Raw genomic sequence first — 24,219 nt, forward strand, 5'->3', positions numbered from 1 at the left:
ATGCGGTGCTCATCACTGTGCTGGCAGGTCCCGGTGCAAGAAGCGTCGTCGTCGTTGCCGAAGCACTGTCGTCAACTGACGAACTGGAGTCGATAGCGCCGGCATCAGTAGGCCAAGGCTGCGGTGCGAGATGAGGGCGGTGTATCGTGTAATCTTACCAGCGGTGCCCTCGAGCCACGGTGCAAGCAGTGGTGTCAATTTTGGCGTGGAGCAGGGACATCGGAGATACCAAGGCGGTGTCGTGAAGCAAGGCGGTGCGGAGTGCGGTACCCACAGGTCATGGTGCGAGCAGCAGCTTGGTGGCGGCGTCAGCAGGCGTCCTCAGTGAGACCAGGTTCACGGTGCGGCATTGCAGCGGTGCCCTCTTTGGTTTCTTCAGGACACAGAGCCGGTAGCGGCGTCAGATTGCTTTTTCTTCTGTTGCAGCACAAAACACACAGTGCCCAGTGCTGAGGGGAGAAAAACTTGAAGTCTTTGCTGTTCCTGAGACTTCTTGAACAGTGGGCAAGCTCTATCTCAAGCCCTTGGACATACTCAAAGAAATAAGTTGCAGAGAGTTCAGTCCAGTCCTTTCACTGCCCAAGACAGAAGCACCCACTGCAGGCCAACACAGCAAAGCACTGGTCCAAAAGAGTTCTAAAGTTCAGGGGTTTGGGCCACACTTTTTTTAGCCAAAAATACTTTGTCCTGTCAGGCAGAGAGTGTCTGTGTCCATCAGAACCAGTTCTGCCCTCTCTGGTGTGGCTTCCTGGCTGGAGGTGGAGACGGCATTGTCTGAGGCAGACGAGGCCCATTCAAGTGCAAGGAAATCTCCTCCCCATACTCTAAATGCAGCCCGGGTCTTTTAAGCCCTTTCCTGACCCAACTAGACTATCTGGAGCCACAGCTCCTCCACAGCCGTGTCATCCAAAACCCAGACAGTCAATCCACAAACCCAGCAGAGGCCTACTGGATGGCTCAGTAACAGAATACCTACTTTCTAAAAGAGGTAATTTCAAACACAGAATGTAAAAATCACCTTTTCTAAAAGATGCATTTTTAGAGTCTGAGTTCAGGCATTCTAAACTTTATTTTTCTACCTAGTTCCCAGGGCCAGTTATGTTTATAAGATGTTATAACAAACTCCCCATTCTGTCCTATGGGAACAGGTAGCCTTGCGATAGTGAAAAATAAAATTGGCAGTAATTCACTATCAGGACATGCCACACACACCAGGGCATGTCTTACCTTTCACATACACTGCACCTACCTTAGGGGTGACTGACATGTAAGAAAAGGGAAGTTTAGGATACACTTGCCAAGTCGACATGGCAGTCCCAGACGGCACACAGGCTCTGCCATGCTAGGCCAGCGTTACATTTACAGGTTGCTTGTGTGGGTGGCACAATCCAGTGCTGCAGCCCACTAGCAGCATTTCTTTCTTTCATATACTTTATTCGATAAAATTTTTTCATCATAAAAGTAAAAATACAAAATCATAGCCTATATAACATCATAATATAAAAAGGCAATAATACATCAGCCTTACTTGGACTGACAAACATCTTAATATTTCACAATTTAAGAAACAGTTAGAACTCCTCATGCTTACTCTGCCTTCCTCAACAAGACCACGCCACCCCTGCCTTATTACTGTCAGAGACGACTAACATGCCCGTGGGATCTACCCTCCTAAAGGTACTCCGATCTACATGGTGTATTAGGACTTCAGTCTTCTCATCCTTATCCTCCAAGCACTTCCTATGAATTTGGCAACACCACATACTAACGAAGGAGAGGATGTGTCAGTACATAGAACCCGCATGGCCATTATATGGCATCTAAGGCCCAAGCCCTTGCATAAAGGTTTTAACCAACTTCTCCTAGGTACCTTATATGCTGGGCAAGCGAACATAAGATGCGCCACGGACTCTATAGGGGCTGCACAGCACGGACAAGCCTTTGATAATCCACTTTGAATGTTCCACCCAGAAGTAAATGCATTTACCGGGAGAATCCCAAACCTGACTTTTAAGTATAGTAATCTATCCAGGGGATTCTCGATAAAATCAAGGAATGGTTCAAATTGCCTAGTCCCTTTAAACTCAAGGAAACGCTCTGTGAGAGAACCCCCTGAGTCTCTACACAAGGTCTCCTGCTGGACCCTCTCCCAGTACATCTTCTTAATAACAAGTTTAGGTGGCGGGGATTGGCTCTTCCAGAGGTCGCTTAAGCCTATGTAACCAATCAGCTGCCTCAAATTGCTCAACCACTTGATCCTGTTGCCTTTATCAAGCAAAATAAGTTCATCCAGGGCAGCTGCATAGTTTTTGAGCTCATCAGTCCTTCTCAGTCGTACCCAAAAAAGTAAAGGGCGAAGGCGCACAATTTCTTTGAATGGGCGCCTGCCCATGTCTAACCGTAATGGTATTAATGGGGTAGAAACCGGGAGGGCGACCAGATCCCTCAAGAACTTGTTTTCTGCAATAATTAAATCTGGGGTGTTCTCAAACCCCCAGAGTTCAGAACCATACAGGGCAGTGGGTAAGATTTGACTTTCATAAATTGCAAGGGCAGGGGCTACAGGTTTACTCGCAGACGCTCTATGCTCTCGCATGACCGCCCCAGCAACTCTTTTAAAATTTAATTGCATCTTTGCCAGATGATCGTTCCAACTCATCCGGCTATTCACCCTAACACCCAGGTAGTCAAATGAGTCCACCATCTCCAGGGTCTCGCCATTGAGGGTGAGATTATTCCTAAATTTTTTGGAAGGGGATAGGGCCATGAGTTTGGTTTTGGAGGTGTTAATTGTGAGTCCCCTATCGTTACAGAACTCACTAAAGCGATGTAATAACTTTTGCAGACCTACTGGGGATTTCGAGATCAGGATGGTGTCGTCTGCAAAGAGAAGGGTTGGAGTTTTTTCCCCTGCCAGGGATGGTGCGTCCGTCGGCTCTTCCCTCAGATAGTCCACCACACCATTCACAAATAGGGAAAAAAGAGTCGGCGCCATAACACATCCCTGGCGAACTCCCCTTCTCACGGGCACCCTCTCGGTCAATTGACCTTGGTTGCCCCATCTGATTCTCGCATAGTTCCCCTCATGTAACTTTACTATAAGGTCCAGAAGAGGGCCCGGAAAACCCATCTTCTCCAAAATATCCCATAACCTAGCCCGAGGGACCAGGTCGAACGCCATTCTGAGATCTATGAAGGCCAGGTAAAGGCTGCCATGATTGATTTTCACCGTTTTCCAATAGATCGCAAATAGGCGGAAGACCTGGTCCATCGTACCCACTTTTTTCCGGAAACCGGCCTGGAAATGGGAAAGAATCTGTTCTTCCTCCATCCATACACCCACTCGCAGGATGATGACCCTGCCAACCACTTTCTGGATCACGTCAATCAGACTAATCGGTCTGTAGTTGGCAGGGTCATCCCTGTCGCCCTTTTTGTAAACGGTGATCACCTCTGCACCCTTCCAAGAGTCTGGGACAGGATGTCCTTTGGAGATTAAATTCATTATTGATGCAATAAGTGTGGCCCAAGCTATGGGTTCTTTCAGGAGAAGATCCCCCGGGATGCCATCTTGACCAGCAGCCTTCTTTGGAGTTAGGTGTCTTATGGCTAATAATACCTCCGAAGTCAGGAATGGCTCCTCAAGTGTCGATAAACAAGGGGCCCTGCCACCAGGGACATAAGGGGGAGTATTAATTGCATCCTGTCCGCCGTAAATATGTAAAAAATGGGAATACCATTGTTGGCTAGTGATGTGATTTTCCAAATGGGGCCTATTAAGGTTTCTGGCCTTATTAATCAATTCCCAAAACAGCGAGGCATTTTTCAGTTTGGATGCATCTTTAAGGTCCTGCCAGAACTGTTCTTCCCACTCCTTTTTTGCCCGCGCTTGTTCCTTCGCATATTCCCTCCTAGCTAATCTAACTAGGGGTTGATTCCTTTTGCGTAAAGCAACTGTTAGCTCCCGTCTTTTTAACCTACACTTTGCGGAGTACCAGGGGGTACTGGGTTTGTGGAATTTTGATTTGGAGCTCTGGGATAAAAAATAATTGCCAACTTCCTCAATGGCATTTTTATATACCATGGGAAAGGGCGACTCCTGAGCATCCCCAGATCCTAAAGTTAATCCCCCCAACTCTCCAATCAGTTCATCAATGTGTACCTTTATCCTTGCCAATTTATCTGGGTGGGTACTAACCTTGTCCCATTTCAGTCTACGATTACCATCATATGGGACCACCTCTTTTGTTAACTTCAACGGGGATAGATTCTTGCCACCTTTTAAATTGCTCCAACCTAATGTCAAACAAAGGGGGTTATGGTCACTGTCCTGCGAAGGAATCACCTCCATGTCAACTAAGTCACACCACATGGTGACATCCATTAAGATATAATCTATTCTAGACGGGCCACTAAGTCTATTAAACGTCATGGCACCGTCTCGATCAGAGGATGATCTGCCATTTAATGCTCTTAAATTAAAATCCACGGTAAGAGCATTAATCTGTAGTGCCTTTGCTGACCATTTTTTAATCGGGGGTAGTAACAATGTGGGGATAGACCAACTAGCATCCTCCTCTTCTGTGCCCAGGGGATCATCCCCACTTAGGGGTTCAAAAGTGCAATTAAAATCCCCCCCCACCAGTATTTTAGAGTTTGTGGGGCAATTAGTTAATGCCTGTTCTAACAACATAAAAGTACAAGACGATTTGTCTCCCGGAGTCCCTCTGGCATAGATATTAAATAGCTCAATCCTACTATCCTTCGTTTGACCATCGAATGAAAGGTGTTGTATGTCCCTACAACCCGGGTCATGTGTTGAAATGTTCCAATTTAAATCTATTCTTATCCATACATGAAGACCCCCAGCTGGTCTACCCTTGCCACAGCTATAAGCGGGTACCCAAAAGGTTGCATATCCATCTTTATATAAAGGTAATAAGCTCCAGGTTTCTTGGAACATACATATATCAAACTTTTCAATAAAGTTGTTCCATTCAGGAAGGGCCAACTTTCTCCCTAACCCGGCTATGTTCCAAGATATCAGACGAATAACCTCCTTACCGCTACTGGGTTCGGGAAGAATGACTCCCTTGTCACCAATCGAAACCCGTGAAATCATTTCATTAGAGGTTTCAGGGGGGTCTATAGGGGTTAAGAAATGGCTTCCATTACTAGATCGGTCCAAAGGAAGTGGGTGCGTGATAGCATAAGACCTGGTTCCAACCACACTTTTAAGAACTGGGGGAGTGATGTCCCTGGAGGGAGGTTCAATAACCTCATCACGGGACACATTTGTAATACCCTCTACCCTGGTGGTACTTAGACTACCCCAGTTACCCTTTCCGGTCTTTAGGCTTCAATCACAGTCGTCCATGCCCGAAAAAACATCAAACCTATTTACTAGCTCCAGAGGTGTAAAAGGTCTTACGTGCTTCGATCTCTGGTCGCTAGTCCTAATACCTCTAGGAGGAATCGTAGTCCATCCTTGAGGGTCAGGTAGCACTTTCCTACCATGTAATACTGTAGGAATAATTTGATGAGCACTGGCCGTGTTCCTAGCATAGAAGTGAGGGAACACTAGGGACCTAGGATAGAAATAAGTCAAGGCTCTGGGACTAATTCGACTATTACTATTTCCCAGGGGCCAGTTCAATATGAAATCCACCGCTCCTGGGTCTCTAAAATTAATCAGAACTATGTCACCCTCAATATCTTTACATTTGCTACCAAGCCAAGGGAGACGTCTAACATGCAATATCTCTCCATTAAAATTCTTAGTTATTGGTCTATGTATGCTTAGCCAGTGTATAGTTTTATTTTTCAACTGATAATAGTCTTCTCTTTTATTGTCTGTCAATGTCGGAACCCCCGTCAGGACCACCACCAAGGGCACAGCTTCGGGAGGTAATTCTACCTGAGGACCGTGAATCCCTGAACCTCCATTCCAACTGGCGCTTCCCTGCTCCTGATGTTTAATCCCCGTCGCAGCAATGGTAATCCCCTCTAAAGTGTCAGTGGTGGGTTTATTAGTTAAATGTTTCTCAGTTGCTAAAGACCCTTCCCTGTGATTATCAGATACTAAGTGATTGGAAGCCTGCGGTATGTTGTTAATAACAGGGGGAATTTCATATGAGACCTTAGTGGGGGGTAGCGGGGCCAAGGAAGTTAGCCTATTCACTTGTGTCTTATCCGCAACATTCATATTTCTCAGTGCGGATTCAACATCCTCCAACCTAAGCTCCAACCTTCTCAGACTGTCAGTAATAGGTGCTATAAGAGTCCTAAGCAAATCCCCCAGTTTGGATTGAAGAGCGGTAAAAAGAGCCACCGACTGGGTTGAATCATCGGGGAACACTTCAATCAAGGGGTTATTTGCTACTATAGCAGAGCCTGTAGAAGGGGGGAGAGAAGTCAGTTTTGTACTATTATCTGGCCCGATATCTGGCCCCAAATCGTTTACATTTGCAGCCTTAGTGTGTTGGCCAAAGACTGAATGGTTGATCCTAGGTTTAGTCAGGCCTGCCCCCTCCTTGCGTCTTATTTTCCTTGGGGGAGGGCCATGAGTTTTCCCCTTGACCAAATTCTTAGCCTTTTTCCCTATTGTTTTTACGCGGCGTAACAGTTGTATTTTGGGAGCCACAGAGCTATCTATACAATTTATGGGAAAGGAGTCGCTAATAACATGTACACTAGGAGCACAATCAGTTGGTGAGCAATCGCGTAATAAAAAGGGAACACTGTCTTGAGTGGTAGGGGCATCATGGGTATCAATACTACCGTCGTCTCTCGGGAGAACTTGGGGACTAGAGATCTCGAGAGGCCTACGTTTCATATTCTCAACTGAGCGACGACGCTCAGTTCTGCGTTCAGCCAATACAGTACCCCTTTCTTCATCCATACTGATCCTCTTAAAGTAGCTGTCTAAGGGACCATTTAGCACGCCTCCTGTCTTCTCCCCTTGGACTTTGTTTTCATTCATGACCAATTCAGTGGTAATATGTCGTGATACTTAAGTTGTTAATATCCAAGCCCTGCCCGGCCTCTTCCGGCCTCTGAGGGCCTAAGAGGGCCCACCCTTTGCCCAGGCTTAGCCCCGGGCTATGCCCCGCGCGCGTCCCGCTTGCGCGTGGGTAGAGAATTCGCCTATAAGGTGAAGGGGGAGGGGCCGGGAAGAGGGAACAGCTGGTAACTTCGCCAAGCAGCCTGGTCCTCGCAGTCCCGGACCGTTAACACTCAAAGTTAAAATCACCCCACTCTGCACAGCGTCCACGGAGATTTCCTCGGGAGAGCCCCAATGTCCGACTTCAATCCCAGGTGAGAGAGCAACAATGACAAGCCTACGAGCGGCTCCCGCGAAGCGGGGGCCGCGAGGCGTTATGTACCTGCAGGGGAGGGGCCGGGAAGAGGGAACAGCTGGTAACTTCGCCAAGCAGCCTGGTCCTCGCAGTCCCGGACCGTTAACACTCAAAGTTAAAATCACCCCACTCTGCACAGCGTCCACGGAGATTTCCTCGGGAGAGCCCCAATGTCCGACTTCAATCCCAGGTGAGAGAGCAACAATGACAAGCCTACGAGCGGCTCCCGCGAAGCGGGGGCCGCGAGGCGTTATGTACCTGCAGGTGAGGGGCCGGGAAGAGGGAACAGCTGGTAACTTCGCCAAGCAGCCTGGTCCTCGCAGTCCCGGACCGTTAACACTCAAAGTTAAAATCACCCCACTCTGCACAGCGTCCACGGAGATTTCCTCGGGAGAGCCCCAATGTCCGACTTCAATCCCAGGTGAGAGAGCAACAATGACAAGCCTACGAGCGGCTCCCGCGAAGCGGGGGCCGCGAGGCGTTATGTACCTGCAGGGGAGGGGCCGGGAAGAGGGAACAGCTGGTAACTTCGCCAAGCAGCCTGGTCCTCGCAGTCCCGGACCGTTAACACTCAAAGTTAAAATCACCCCACTCTGCACAGCGTCCACGGAGATTTCCTCGGGAGAGCCCCAATGTCCGACTTCAATCCCAGGTGAGAGAGCAACAATGACAAGCCTACGAGCGGCTCCCGCGAAGCGGGGGCCGCGAGGCGTTATGTACCTGCAGGGGAGGGGCCGGGAAGAGGGAACAGCTGGTAACTTCGCCAAGCAGCCTGGTCCTCGCAGTCCCGGACCGTTAACACTCAAAGTTAAAATCACCCCACTCTGCACAGCGTCCACGGAGATTTCCTCGGGAGAGCCCCAATGTCCGACTTCAATCCCAGGTGAGAGAGCAACAATGACAAGCCTACGAGCAGCATTTGATTTACAGGCCCTGGCACACTCAGTGCACTTCACTAGGGACTGACAAGTAAATTGAATATGCCAATCATGGAAACACCAATCCATAACATAATTTAAAAAAGGAGCACTTGCACTTTAACACTGAACAGCAGTGAGAAAGTGTGCAGAGACACTAAGCCAGTCAAAACCGGGTGGTCAGAAAACAAAAACTCAGGGGAAACACGGCAAAAGATGCCAAGTCTAACACTGCTCATTTCTCACCTTTATTTTGCCTCTTTTTGCTCATTTCTGACCTGTATTCTGCTTCTTCTTGTTCCCTTCTGACCTTTATTCTGCCTCTTCCTGCTCATTTCATACCATTATTTTGCCTCTTTCTGCTCATTCCTGACCTTTATTTTGCATCTTACTGCTTGTTTCTCACCTGAATTTTGCCTCTTTTTGCTAGTTGCTGACCTTTATTTTACCTCTTTCAGTTCGCTTCTCACCTTTATTTTGCCTCTTGCTCCTGCATTTAGACCTCTATTTTGCCTCTTTCTTCTAATTTCTCACCTTTATTCTGGCTCTTTCTGTTTGTATCTCACCTTTATTTTGCCTTTCTGCTCGTTGCTGACCTTTATTCTGCCTCTTTTTGCTTGCTTCTCGCCTTTATTTTGACTCTTTCTGCAGGCCTGCAGAGGGAGCCTCAAGGCCCCTGCGGTCCCAGATAACTCCCCGCCTCCTTAGAAAGCTGGCATTGCTACTACAAGGAGGGAGAAGTCCTGGAAAGGCAGCTCCCTCCTTGCAGGAGTAATCGTTTCAACTCTTTCCCTGAAAGAGATTAAACATCTGCTTCAAGTGAGCGGGAGCACTTTGACAGCTCCCGCCCACTGGAACAGGAATGTTTGCTTTTGCTTGGTGGGAGCTGACAAGGCTCCTGCCAAGCAAAGGTAAACAGTTATGTCCCTGGGTGGGCAACCCGTGACATATCAGGAGCCGACCATGGGGAGTGGTAGCCCATTAATTGCCCCAGCAGGAGGGCTGCACAGCCTCCCTCCTTCTGTTTGCGTGGGCCGCCCTAGGTATTTAGTGGTCCCCAGAACCAAGTTCAGCTCCCCTCCTTTTTAAAAGACAAAATAAAACACTGGGGTGGTGTTGGTTTCTGGGGCACTGGGGGCTCTGCATGGCACCCCGCTCTATATTTAACTTAGCCCTGGGGAGGTGGTGGTCAGCATGGCTCTGGCGTCTGCACGGCACCCCTAAGCCATTTATTGATAGCCCCACTGAGGTGGTGGCAGCCAGGGCATAATTGAGCCCAAGGAAGGGGGCCTCATGCACCCCCTACTTTTAAAAAAAAAGTCCACATGCCCCTGGGTCCTGGCCCACCCGGGGTTATAATGTAAACAAGTGCGGAAGACTGCTTGTTTTTTTTATTTATTTAACAGTGGATACATGGCTCCATTGCATTCCTCCGGCAAACATTTTTTTGGGGGGAATAGTACTTTTTGGCCCCGTAGAAGTCACAGGGGGATCACAGGAGCATGATCCAGTTAGGGGATTATGGTGTTCCTATCCGGGCCCCTTTTTTTTTTTTAAATGTTCTTTTCTGAGACTCAGCTGAAGCCGAGTCTCAGGATGGCTGGCAACACTTCCTGGTTGAAGTGTCGACAGCCAATTACATTTCAGCATGGGGACTGTTGGATCTTTGGAAGACGAGTGTCCCTATGTATACAAATTTGGATTTTGTTCAATATTTCCAAAATTACTGAATGCATTTGCACCAATTAACAAAAAGGTCTCTTTCTAGCCAACAGCTACCTTTCCGCCACATTTGTGTTATTCCATGCTGCAGTTGGGATTGTAGCTGTGCCTAAAATCCCTATGGATAAACAAAAACAAGAGCGACCCATATGTCCATGTGAACAGGGGCATCAAGTTATCTTTTGAACAGAGGTTCACATGGAACTCGTCCTTTTTTTTAGTTTCACAGACCTTTCTGTGTAGAATTAATCATTAAAGCAAAAAACAAATTTTATATAACAAAATAAACAATGTTATTCAATACGAATTTGACGAGGGAAATAACAGCACAGCCGGTATTTGCATGATGAGTAAATGCTGTTCAGCTGAACCAAGTTTTATTAGACAAGAAACAATTCTAATTGAGCAATATTTTCGAGTGTTATTCATGGCAAAATAAAGAGAGAGAATATATGAAAGAGTAGACCCCTGGTGTGAAACAAAATACAGTCTATTGGTTGATTCATATCAAAAGATAGGAATTACTTTTCAGTACATTTTTAAATACAGGGAATAAATCATTGTATCATTATTATTGAAAGTTGTCTTTTTTGCTTTAATGGTTATTTCTACACAGAAAGGTCTGTGAAACTATGAAAACCTTCCTAAGATTGAGTTCCATGTGAACTTCTGTTCCAAGGATAACTAAAATCCCCATGGGAAATCGCATGGGGAAATCGCGTATTTGGGACCTCCCCCTTTTCTCAGCCCCCACTTGATGGATCACCCCAAAACATCCAAGACAGCAGCTAAACAAAGTTGCAAACTAGTTTTGGATATTTTGTAAGGATTCAGCAAACGGCGCCAATTTTGCTTGCTATGGGAAAGAGAGTTAAGTCAACGCGTTTTGGTGCTCACACACACCTTGATCACGACGCTGACCATGTATATCGTCACCTATTTTAACAAAACCTTTATTGACATAATAGAAGGACAAAAAAACATTTTTGTATTTAGTTGCTATCTTGTAGTGGCCTACAGTACATGTGAATACTATTTTAGTAATCAATTCTAATCATTGTTTCAGTACTCTTTTGTCAAACTATATGTTAATTCATTAACAACACATTTGCATCAATGCAGAATTTTACAGTTTAATGTATTTCATTGATTTTGTTCTCTCATAAACACATGGAGGCCATAATTGAACAAATTTACATATCGCTTTGTGTTTCACCAAAGTGGGCTTATGTCATTTTTCTACGATAGTCTTCCACAGTTTTATCTTGACCCTTATTGTGACTATTCCATTTAATGACACAGTTATCTTCATAATTAGTCTAAGATTAAACTGTAAAACATTAACATATTTAAGGAGTACTGAAACAATGATTAGAATTGTTTAGTAAAATAGTATTCAAATGTACTGTAAGCCAATTCAAGATGGCGACTAAATACAAAAATGTTTATGTTTGTCCTACTATTATGTCAATAAAGGTTTTGTTAAAAGAAGTGACAAGATACATGGTCAGCGGAGTGACCAAGGTGCGTGTGAGCACGAAACGTGTTGACATAACTGTCTTTGCCGAAGCAGGCAAAATAAATGTTTTTAGTTGCACCGGAGTGCTGTGGAGTCTTTAATTTGGAAGGAACAGCTATTTGGAATTTATTACAGAGCATGGAGAAGCACTCTCATCGAGCACCAATGGCGATCAGGCTCCTGAGGGTAACTCACCAAACATAGAGGGATATATATATATATATATATATATATATATATATATATATTTATTTTCACTGAAAAAAACATAGGTTTCAGGCACGTTATAGTTAGGAATTATCATTTAAAAAACCTTAGAAATTCACTGAAAAAACAATAGGTTTCAGGGGCGTTATAGCTAGCTGGACATTTCACTCATAGAAAACCATTGAAATTTCCCCGTTATAGTTAGTTCAGCTAACTATAACTTGCCCGCCCGCCTGTGCGCGCACAGTGAGCACGCGGTGCGCTTCGCGCACCGCGTGCCCACTTTACGCAGTTAGTGCCGTGCATGCACGGTGGGCACGCGGTGCGCTACGCGCACCGCGTGCCCACGTTACGCTAGATGGGCCATGTACGCACGATGCGCTTCGCGCACCGTGCGCACATGCAGGACATATGATGCACTTCGTTTTGAAAGGTAATATTTTAATTTTTCGCACCACATATAAGCCATGCACAAATGGTGCCCTTCGGGCACCATTTGCACACGGGGTGGGGTGAGTGTGGATATTTTTTTTTTTTATATATTTTTTTACCGTACGCGTACGGTAAGCGTAATCGGCGAAATTAGCGAAAAAATAAAAATTCCGTTTTTGGCCTTGGGGGATCTTTGGGGACTCCCTCAACATGGCTAGGTGTTTTGGAGCTGTCCAAACAGCCCCTTTACATGTTTTTGGTCTTTGTATTTTAATCATCACTCTCAGTGCGAGAGAGAAAATGGCGGCCGCCGCTTCCTGGTTTCGGCCGATTCGAATGTTTACTAAGATCTAAGAGCCAATCAGAATCGCGCTCGCGCACGCCACCGTACGCGTACGGTAAGCGTACCGTAAGCGCACCGTAAGCTGGCTCAGATATATATATTGATTTAAAGGCTATTTTCTCAGAATCTACTGAACAGATTTACACCAAACCTACAAAAGGCACTTCCTTGACCTGAGGACTACCTCTCTGCCAAATTTCTAGTAATTCTGTTCAGCCGTTCGGGCTGTAGCTGTGTCTAAAGGTCCTATGGAAAAATGCATGGGAAAAACGTGTTTTGGGACCCCCCTTTTATCTCAGCCCCCGCTTGACGAATGCCCCCGAGACTTTCAGGGTAGGAGCGGAGCGTAGCGCCCCACCTATTTTGAAAAATTCGCGAGGATTCGTCGACCGGCGCCAAAGTTCTTCAAAATAGAATGTTGCGGATTTCCTATGGAAACGTGGTCCTAACTATAACTACCTACTGGCGACCGCCAGTAGGTAATATATATATATATATATATATATATATATATATATATATATATATATATATATATATTATCTACTGGCGGTCGCCAGTAGATAGTTATAGTTAGGACCGTGTTTCCATAGGAAATCCGCAACATTCTATTTGGAATAACTTTGGCGCCGGTTAACGAATCCTCACGAAATTCTCAAAATAGGTGGGGCGCTCCGCTACGCTCCTTCCCTGAAAGTCTCGGGGGGATTCGTCAAGCGGGGGCTGAGAAAAAGGGGGGGTCCCAAAACGCGTTTTCCCCATGCATTTTTCCATAGGACCTTTAGTCCGAGCTACAGCCCGAACGGCTGAACAGAATTACTTGTAATTTGGCAGAGAGGTAGTCCGCAGGTCAAGGATGTGCCTTTTGTAGGTCTGGTGTAAATCTGTTCAGTAGTTCCTGAGAAAATAGCATTTAAAGCAATATATATATCTGTAAGCGCGCTCCGTGCGCTTACGGTAAGCTTACCGTACGCGTACGGTGACGTGCGCGAGCTCAAATCTGATTGGTTGTCACATGACTGTAAACATTCGAATCGGACGAAATCAGGAAGTGTCGGCCGCCATTTTGTGTGTTTCACACAGAAAAAAAAGGGAGATAACGTGAAAAGGGGGCAAGGAAGAGAGTTACAGACCCCCTAACATTTGAAAGGGGGTCAAAGAAGGACACAAAAGTACAAAAAATACATTTATTAATTTTAAAAAAAAATCGCGGAGTGCGCGTACGGTAAGCTTACCGTACGCGTACGGCAGAAAAAAAAATAAAAAAAGAAATAAAATTCAGATTTAAGTGTTTAGATATTAGGGGGCTCTAAAAAGAGCCGTTGTGTTTAAGAAGTGATTTTTTAGTGAAAGAGCCGTTGTGTTTATGAAGTGATTTTTTAGTGGTACCTACAAGTAAGTACCGATGCAGAGTCTAAGGTTCAAGAGGAAGACTCTGTTCCCTTCATCAGTGAAGTGTACACCATCTCCTCTATAAATGTCTTGCATGTTGTAACGCAAGTTGTTGTGGTAAATGGAACCCATACCATAGTCTCGGAGGAAAGCAGAAACAGATTTGTTGACGTGCTTTCTTGCTTTGTCAATCTGTGGACATAATTGATTGGACCAGTTCCATTTTTGCCTTTGGCATATGTTAGAATACGCAAAGGCAGTTTTAGGGAAAAGTGAAAACAGTTGTGCAAAGGTCTCCTTCATAAGCATTTCCAGACCTACCTCAGTCAAAGTGCCTAGGTCATTGCCACCACAGTGCACTATTATGAGCTCAGGGTGTTGGATTTGCATGAAGGATTTCACCAATGGCATCAATTGGTGCCACTTTAACCCTCTCTGACCAATCCATTTAATGTCTACATTTGGCAAAGCAAGGTCTCTCACCATACCTGTTTTCTCTGCATACTTTTCACTCCAGAAGACATAGCTGTGCCCTACAATCCACACTGTGAACATCTTCCAAGGAGATCTGGATGCACTCAGGAGGTGTATTTCAGTAGAATGGGAAAATGAAATGAAAGACAGTTGGAAAATGGAGGCATACATATTTTTTTTAATAAAAAGAACTCATTGGCTGTTTCAAACCATTCTACACTCAAAACTAGGCTGCATGTTTACATTTTTAGAAGCTTGTTTTGTATTGGTTCAGAAAATTGTGTTCCCACAGAAGATTAAATTGGATTTGCTGTAAGGTTTGACAGGTCAAGCAGTCTTGCTCTTAGCAATAGAAACATTGTTTGATGAACTTCTGACCTCTCTGCTCACACCAGTGTTCCATGAGCTGTTGCTATGCTAGGAGGTAGAAGTCATGTTGGGGGAAGGGTGCATTTGGAAAAGGGTTGACATTTTCAACCAATAGAAATGTGTGTTTCCATTTGAAAAAATGTGGGAAGCAGTGTTATTTGAAGTTAACATGTATATGTGTGGAAAAAGAGAGGGAAACATTGCCATTATCTGGTTCTGCTGAGAGGAGAGAGGTGTACAGAACAGAGATCCTGGCTCTGATAATCTGCTGTTTGAGTGCCACATTTCTTTCACAACTAACTAATTTTAAAGGTGCGTTATGAGTTTGAGAGGGGATGTATGTGGTAAGTTTAGAAATGAATAATAGAATTGGGATTCCTTTTGTTGAAGTTGTGTTTTTCATTTTGTGTTTTGGGAGAAATTTAAATGTAAGGAACATGTAAAATATTATGGACTATGTTTTCACCATAAATTAAGGTGTACTGGTATGAATGAGGAATACTGTTTTCTGCATAGAATCAGAAGATGACTCTGTGTGCAAAGAGGAATTGTTGACAGAGATTTATTTGGTGTTACTCTGGTAATTGTAGATTTGCATTACTAGGAAAGGGGCATCTTTTTTACTGTAGAAGTAGACTCTTAGCACACACCCAGCTGTTTATCCTGTAGAAACATGCATAGTATTCACAACCGAGTGGTGTTTGAGGTTGCAGTGAGTAATGCAAATACATTCTACATCACTAAGGCTGGTTGCCTTTGCTGGAGTGTAGTCATTCACCCAGGTTACACATGTTCCTGGTCTCAAAAAGCTGTTTGGACATGTGCTGTTTTCAGATTCTGAAAAGTGGATTGAAAAAGTGTCAGACTGTAAAAGTACTTATCACTTGCCAAAAAAAGAGTAGTAAGTGTGCTTTCAAATTGGCAAAGAAATTTCGTTTTCTGTCTAATATCAAACCATGACTCTGTGTGCAAAGAGGAATTGTTGACAGAGATTTATTGCGTATTACTCTGGTAATTTTAGATTTGCATTAGTAGGAAAGGGGCAGCTATTTTTCAGCAGAAGCAGACTCTTAGCACACACCCAGCTGTTTATCCTGTAGAATCATGCATAGTATTCACAACCGAGTGGTGTTTGAGGTTGCAGTGAGTAATGCAAATACATTCTACATCACTAAGGCTGGTTGCCTTTGCTGGAGGGTAGTCATTCACCCAGGTTACACATGTTCCTGGTCTCAAAAAGCTGTTTGGACATGTGCTGTTTTCAGATTCTGAAAAGTGGATTGAAAAAGTGTCAGACTGTAAAAGTACTTATCACTTGCCAAAAAAAGAGTAGTAAGTGTGCTTTCAAATTGGCAAAGAAATTTCGTTTTCTGCCTAATATCAAACCATGACTCTGTGTGCAAAGAGGAATTGTTGACAGAGATTTATTGCGTATTACTCTGGTAATTTTAGATTTGCATTAGTAGGAAAGGGGCAGCTATTTTTCAGCAGAAGCAGACTCTTAGCACACACCCAGCTGTTTATCCTGTAGAATCATGCATAGTATTCACAACCGAGTGGTGTTTGAGGTTGCAGTGAGTAATGCAAATACATTCTACATCACTAAGGCTGGTTGCCTTTGCTGGAGTGTAGTCATTCACCCAGGTTACACATGTTCCTGGTCTCAAAAAGCTGTTTGGACATGTGCTGTTTTCAGATTCTGAAAAGTGGATTGAAAAAGTGTCAGACTGTAAAAGTACTTATCACTTGCCAAAAAAAGAGTAGTAAGTGTGCTTTCAAATTGGCAAAGAAATTTCGTTTTCTGCCTAATATCAAACCATGACTCTGTGTGCAAAGAGGAATTGTTGACAGAGATTTATTGCGTATTACTCTGGTAATTTTAGATTTGCATTAGTAGGAAAGGGGCAGCTATTTTTCTGCAGAAGCAGACTCTTAGCACACACCCAGCTGTTTATCCTGTAGAATCATGCATAGTATTCACAACCGAGTGGTGTTTGCGGTTGCAGTGAGTAATGCAAATACATTCTACATCACTAAGGCTGGTTGCCTTTGCTGGAGGGTAGTCATTCACCCAGGTTACACATGTTCCTGGTCTCAAAAAGCTGTTTGGACATGTGCTGTTTTCAGATTCTGAAAAGTGGATTGAAAAAGTGTCAGACTGTAAAAGTACTTATCACTTGCCAAAAAAAGAGTAGTAAGTGTGCTTTCAAATTGGCAAAGAAATTTCGTTTTCTGCCTAATATCAAACCATGACTCTGTGTGCAAAGAGGAATTGTTGACAGATATTTATTGCGTATTACTCTGGTAATTTTAGATTTGCATTAGTAGGAAAGGGGCAGCTATTTTTCAGCAGAAGCAGACTCTTAGCACACACCCAGCTGTTTATCCTGTAGAATCATGCATAGTATTCACAACCGAGTGGTGTTTGAGGTTGCAGTGAGTAATGCAAATACATTCAACATCACTAAGGCTGGTTGCCTTTGCTGGAGTGTAGTCATTCACCCAGGTTACACATGTTCCTGGTCTCGAAAAGCTGTTTGGACATGTGCTGTTTTCAATTCTGAAAAGTGGATTGAAAAAGTGTCAGACTGTAAAAGTACTTATCACTTGCCAAAAAAAGAGTAGTAAGTGTGCTTTCAAATTGGCAAAGAAATTTCGTTTTCTGCCTAATATCAAACCATGACTCTGTGTGCAAACAGGAATTGTTTTTTTTTTTGTTTTTTTTTGGGAAAATGTTTATTGTGCAGAAAGAAGGGTACAAGCAAGGGCCTACAACCACCTGGGCCGGCCACTAGTAGGTAAAAAGTTCAAACAGTGCAAACACAATGACTGGCCCACCGGGGCTCCGCACCCTACAGAAGATCAGACTGCACATAAAGGAAATCAGGATACACCCTTTTAACATAAATAACAACTTAAAACAAAAAGCGAGGCAAGAAGACATGAGATGGGCGTCGGACCACAGCAGGGGCACTTCCATACCCGACCACCCGATGGCAGTCAAGAAGAAGGGGAACTAAGAGGTAGGGGGGGGGGAGAAACGGGAATACCAAATCTATACTCAGATGTGCCAGATAAGTAAGGAACCATCAAGGATCAGGGGGACAAGGCTACCTCAGACGTTTCCACCAGGGGGGGAGCACAAATACTTCCACGATACACATTCCACTGCCCCCAAATTCTACTCCAAGCCCCGGGTTTACCACGAGCCACATACACAGTCTTTTCCCTGAACATGCACCAGTCCATGTTCTCCTTCCAGACAGACACGGTGGGGGGGCCGCTGCGAACCCCAAAGCTGCGCTATGTCCCTCTTTGCTATCATGTTCCCCAGGGCCGCCCACCGAGTCTGGGCCGCGTTATAGTCATTGGGCTCCCACACATTCAGAACACAGCGACGCACCTCCGGCAACAGCGTGACCCCGGTGACTCGCCTCATAACCTCATGCACCTGGCGCCAGTATTCCACCACCTCGCGGCACTCCCACAGGATGTGGAGAAAGGTGGCACTGAGCCCACAGCCACGCTTACAGAGCCCGTCCTCAGAAAACCCCATCGAGACCAATCGGGGACCCGTCACGTAAACGCGATGGAGAATCTTAAGCTGGACCAAACGGAGACGGGCCGGGATGGCAACCTCCTTAGGAGATGACAGCGCGGTCTGCCAGTCCTCGTCGTCCAACTCAACCCCATCCCCCATCCATGCCTCCCGTAGACGCACCAAGAGGTCAGCCCGATTATTTATCAATTTTTTATCGATCAAAGAAATAGTACTATCGGGAACGTGACCGTCGAGTATGCAGTCCTCGAGGGGCAAAGAAACAGGGACCGTGGTCCCTTACCCAAAAACCGAGAGCAGGGCATGCCGAACCTGAGCGTAGCGGAAAAACTCCCTCTCACTAAGCTCATACTCGCTCCGGAGCGCCGCGAAGGTCTTGACCGCGCCTTTAACCCACAGATCCCCCACTCTGCTAATGCCGATCGTGTCCCAGTGCTCAAAGCCTTTCGTCGTCCAGAGGCTCCCCAGGCGGTCTGAGGCAAACAAGGGAGTAGCACACGTTAAACGCTCACTCCAGCCCATCGCTACATTCGCCGCCTTCCACACCCGTACCGCAATCCTAGTAGGGCCCGTGAGGGTCCTACCAGCAGATCGGGAGTAAAGCGCTCTGTTATAATTACCGCCGGGAAGCAGGAATTTATCCATCTCATACGCCGGGTTCGGACCAGGAGCATACGTGGCATGGTTAATTGCCGACAGTTGGGAGGCCCAATAGTACCGTCTAATGTCAGGAAGCGCGATGCCCCCGTCATACCAGGGGAGAGTAAGCTTTGCCAGAGCGATACGCGCCCGCCCGTCCCAAACCAGTCTCCTCTGCAGACTCTCCACCTCCCGAAAGTAGGCCACCGGAATGACATCAAAGGAGTTCTGAAGTGCGTAAAGAAATCTGGGAAGGGACATCATTTTAAACAGGGCCGCGCGACCAAGTGGAGACAGGGGCAACCTACACCACCGAGCTGTATCCACCCTCAAACGTCGGAGTGGAGACAGGAGGTTCTGCTCATAGCGGACCGCCGGGTCCAACGAAACATAGACCCCAGGTACTTAAAGCCGGATGAAGACGTTTGGATAGGAAGTAGAGGCGGCAAAAGGGGAAGGCCACCAGAGATAGGGTACACGCAAGATTTGGGCCAGTTAATTATCAAACCCGAGTTTCTCCCAAAGGAAGTAAGGACATCAAAGAGAACATTAAGCGACTGTCGCGGCGAGGTGAGGTACAGAAGAATATCATCCGCGTACAGCGAGACCCGATCCTCGAAGCCCGGGGCCCACCGGATCCCTCTGATCGAGGGCTCCCAGCGGAGCCAGGCGGTGAGCGGTTCCAAGGCGAGAGCAAAAAGCAGAGGGGACAACGGGCACCCCTGCCTAGTGCCCCTCCCGAGAGCAAAAGGCTGGGAAGCCCGCCCATTGACAACCACCTGAGCCATTGGTCCGGCATAAAGAAGCTTCACCCAGCTAAGAAATCCCTCCCCAAAGCCAAACTTCTCCAAGACAGCCCAGAGGAATGGCCACTCGATGGTATCAAAGGCCATCGTGGCGTCCAAGGAAACCAATACGGCTGGTTCAGAAAAGTACTCCGCCCTAGCTAGGACGCCGTGCAGACGCCGCAGATTAAGAGCGGTATTACGGTGGGGGATGAAGCCGCATTGATCCGGATGAATCAGATCACAGATAACGCTCAGCAAGCAGTTGGCGAGGACTTTAGCGAGGATTTTGGGTTCTGCGTTTAAGAGGGAGATAGGCCTATACGAAGCACAGCGGTCACGTGGTTTACCCTCCTTGGGAATCACGACTATCGTCGCCAGACGCTGGTCGGCGGGAAGGGAACCCCTCTCGTTCGACTCCTGAAACATACGACGAAGGAAGGGCGCGATTTTATCCGGGCGTAGTTTATATAGTTCGATCGGCAGGCCATTGGGGCCCATGGCCTTGCCCGAACGAAGGGAGCTAATCGCAGTAGCAATCTCATCGACGGACAAGGGGGCATCCAACTGCTCACGGTCCTCGACGGATAAGCCGGGCAGGGCAATATCCCGTAGTAGAAGACGAGAGTCGTCTTCATCTCTATCAGACACCGGGGAATACACCGCCCGGAGGTGGTCAGCAAAACACTCCACAATCTCGCCAGGCTCAGTCACACACACTCCATCCGCAACCCGGAGCTCTGGGACCACACGATTCACTCTCTCCTTCCTATCCAGCCAAGCAATCAATTTACCAGCCTTGTCCCCGGCATCATACAACCTACCCTGCTGCTCCCTATACATGGTCTTGGCAGCGTCAGTGACAAGGGACTTATACTCGAACTGCTTCAGGCTGAGGGCATGTAGCCCATCCGGAGTGACACCCGTCTCCAAGGCCGCCTCCAACCCCAAGATGTCGGTCTCCAGCTTCACCACCGCCTCCATCTTAACCTTCTTAGCCGCCACTATCTGGGATAGGGCCTGCCCACGGAGTACTGCCTTAAAAGCTTCCCACAGGGACACTGCGGACATCACCGACCCATCATTCTCAAGGAAGTATTGGTCAATCGACTTGACCAGGCTATCGCGGATCGTGGGGTTCCGCAGGTACCAAGGGTTAATAGGAGCGATCCGCCCAGCAGACCGCGTCCCAGTGTCAAAGAGCAACCACAGTGGGGAATGATCAGAAATACCCCGGGCCAGGTGCTTAACCTCTCGAATCCGGGCAGTCTGGGCCGCGGGCATAAGAAAGTAATCCAATCTGGAGAGACTCCCATGCGCCCCAGAGTGAAAGGTGTACTGACACTGTGTAGGATGCATTAACCTCCAGCAATCGACCAGACCGAAGGTCTCCAAGAATCCGCCAAGCCACGCCTGGGCAGCAGGGAGGGCCCTGGGCGGGTGGCGATCCCGGTCGCCCGAGACTACCGAATTGAAATCCCCACCCACAAGCAGAAGACTGTCCGGAAGCTCAAGCAGCATTCGACCCAAGTCTGAAAAGGTGGAGTTCTGGAGGCCCGGGGGAACATAGACAGAGACCAAGGAAAGGGACTGCCCCTCCCACCGCCCAGTCAAAGCCACATAGCGCCCTCTATCGTCCGGGACTACCCTGGTGATCTCCAGCGGAAGTGAAGAACGCAGGAGAATGCCAACCCCTCTAGAGCCAGTGGTGAAACCAGAATGGGCAACGAGTCGGTAACCCCCCCTGTTCATGGCATGACAAACGTTACCCACCAGATGCGTCTCCTGTAAAAACACCACATCAGGAGACATGCGTCGCAAATACTGCAGCACAACACCCCGTTTGATCCGGTCCCCCAATCCATTGACGTTCCATGACATCAGCCTCAACCCGTCCCCCCCCCATCCCCTCCAATCGATCAAGGGTCCCCCAGCAGATAGCGCAACGCCCGAAACTGGAACAGAACAAAGACCTCGCATTAAAAACAAAACACACAAATCAAAACCCCCCAACCCCCCCCCACTTCCAACTCCCCCCACCCTGCACCCCTGCGACCCAAAAAACCACCCCAACTTGCAGTGTGCCTGTCGCCCCATAAACCCCATTCTACGGAAAGACCCCGGAGGAGGAGAGGGACCCGTCCCCGACCGCCCCCCACATAGATCATAATGAAACAAAATGCAAAAAAGAAGTTGAACCCAGCCGAACAGTACAAAATGGCAAAGTCAAGGACCAAAGTCACTCCGAGGGAGACCCGCCACCCTCGGTACCAGCAAAGGGCCCAGGCCGGTCCCCGCGGCCCGGCAGCGAGTCAAGCCAGTCACTCACAGTCGCGGGAGAGTCAAAGAAGGTAGTCCGATCGTCGTGTTCCACTCGGAGCCTAGCAGGAAAAAGCATGGAGTACTTGAGACCCAGGTCGCGGAGGCGACGCTTTACCCCCTGGAAGCCCATCCTCTGTTTCTGGACAAGTTGGGTGAAGTCCGGGAAAAAGTTAATAGACGCATTCTCATGGCGGACCGGGCCATGGGCCCGTGAGGCCTACAAAATCACATCTCGGTCTCTGTAGTAGAAAAGTTTGGCAACAATAGGCCTCGGGGGGGCCCCCGGCCGCGGCCGACCGCCCGGAACTCGATGGGCCCGCTCCACGGCAAAGAACTTACTCAGGCCAGCGAGGGCAAGCTGCTTGAGGATGAGCTCCTCCACCATGAGATCCACCGGGTGGCCGTCGGAGGTCTCCGGGACGCCTATGACGCGGATGTTAGTGCGGCGGGCCCGTCCCTCAAAGTCCTCCAGCCGCCGGGCCATCAGATCGTTGGCCGACTTGAGGTCGCCGAGAGTGGCCCGCTGGTCCGACACATCCGCAACCAGGGTGGACGTCCGCACGTCAAGCGATTGAACCCTCTCGTTGGTCTTAGAGAGATCCGCCCGAATCAGTGCGACATCAATAGCCACCGTGTCGATTTTACGGGCCAAGGCCTCGTATTCCATAGCAATAGTCTCCCTGATGCCGTTAATGGCGCCCATAATGTCCTGCAGGGACAGATCCGAAGAAACGGACGGGCCACCACCAGCGTCGTCCGGGGGGGCACCGGCCGCTCCAGGGGACCCTCTTCCTTGAGTATAGCGGTCCATGTTGTTCGTCTGGACCGGTCCCCCGCGGAGGGATGTCTTAGTCTTACGCCCCTCGGGGCCCCCCCTGCCACCCATGAGAACCACGCTCACCAACGAAGACCACCGGCCAAGCGTCAAGGGGGCACCGACCACTCAGTCAGGAGCCGCACCAGAGACCGTGATGCGGCCGGGCGAGGAAACCAAAGTCAACGGGCACACTGGTGGCAGGCGGAGACAAGGGCATCCAGCAGAGATAAACACCCAGCCGCTCCAAGCAGTTACGATTTCCAGCCCCTCAGGGATCCAAAAGTGAAACCGAAAGTAATGGAGCGGCCACTGGCACAGATCCGCTGCCGCTGTTGTTCAATTACGCCCCGGCTCCACAGGTCACCCTCGCACCGGGCACAGCCATCGATTGGGCCTCGAAAGTTCAAACCACCTTAGATCAGGATTCCCAGGTCCGATTCGGTTTCTGAAAGAAGGTCAACGTTCAGCCAGAATTCGCCTTCCAGATTCCATCAGCCAAGTCAGGATAAAGTCAGGATAAATTCCGAGGAGCAGCGAGGGTCCGGGGAGCCCTGTGCTCACGCGACCATCTTGGATGCGCGCTAGGCTCCTCCCTCCCAAACAGGAATTGTTGACAGAGATTTATTGCGTATTACTCTGGTAATTTTAGATTTGCATTAGTAGGAAAGGGGCAGCTATTTTTCAGCAGAAGCAGACTCTTAGCACACACCCAGCTGTTTATCCTGTAGAATCATGCATAGTATTCACAACCGAGTGGTGTTTGAGGTTACAGTGAGTAATGCAAATACATTCTACATCACTAAGGCTGGTTGCCTTTGCTGGAGTGTAGTCATTCACCCAGGTTACACATGTTCCTGGTCTCAAAAAGCTGTTTGGACATGTGCTGTTTTCAGATTCTGAAAAGTGGATTGAAAATGTGTCAGACTGTAAAAGTACTTATCACTTGCCAAAAAAAAGAGTAGTAAGTGTGCTTTCAAATTGGCAAAGAAATTTCGTTTTCTGCCTAATATCAAACCATGACTCTGTGTGCAAACAGGAATTGTTGACAGAGATTTATTGCGTATTACTCTGGTAATTTTAGATTTGCATTAGTAGGAAAGGGGCAGCTATTTTTCAGCAGAAGCAGACTCTTAGCACACACCCAGCTGTTTATCCTGTAGAATCATGCATAGTATTCACAACCGAGTGGTGTTTGAGGTTGCAGTGAGTAATGCAAATACATTCAACATCACTAAGGCTGGTTGCCTTTGCTGGAGTGTAGTCAGTCACCCAGGTTACACATGTTCATGGTCTCAAAAAGATGTTTGGACATGTGCTCTCTTCTGATTCTGAAAAGTGGATTGAAAATGTGTCAGACTGTAAAA

Source organism: Triturus cristatus, chromosome 2_2 (genome assembly GCF_964204655.1).
Source record: "Triturus cristatus chromosome 2_2, aTriCri1.1, whole genome shotgun sequence".
Classification (NCBI taxonomy): domain Eukaryota; kingdom Metazoa; phylum Chordata; class Amphibia; order Caudata; family Salamandridae; genus Triturus; species Triturus cristatus.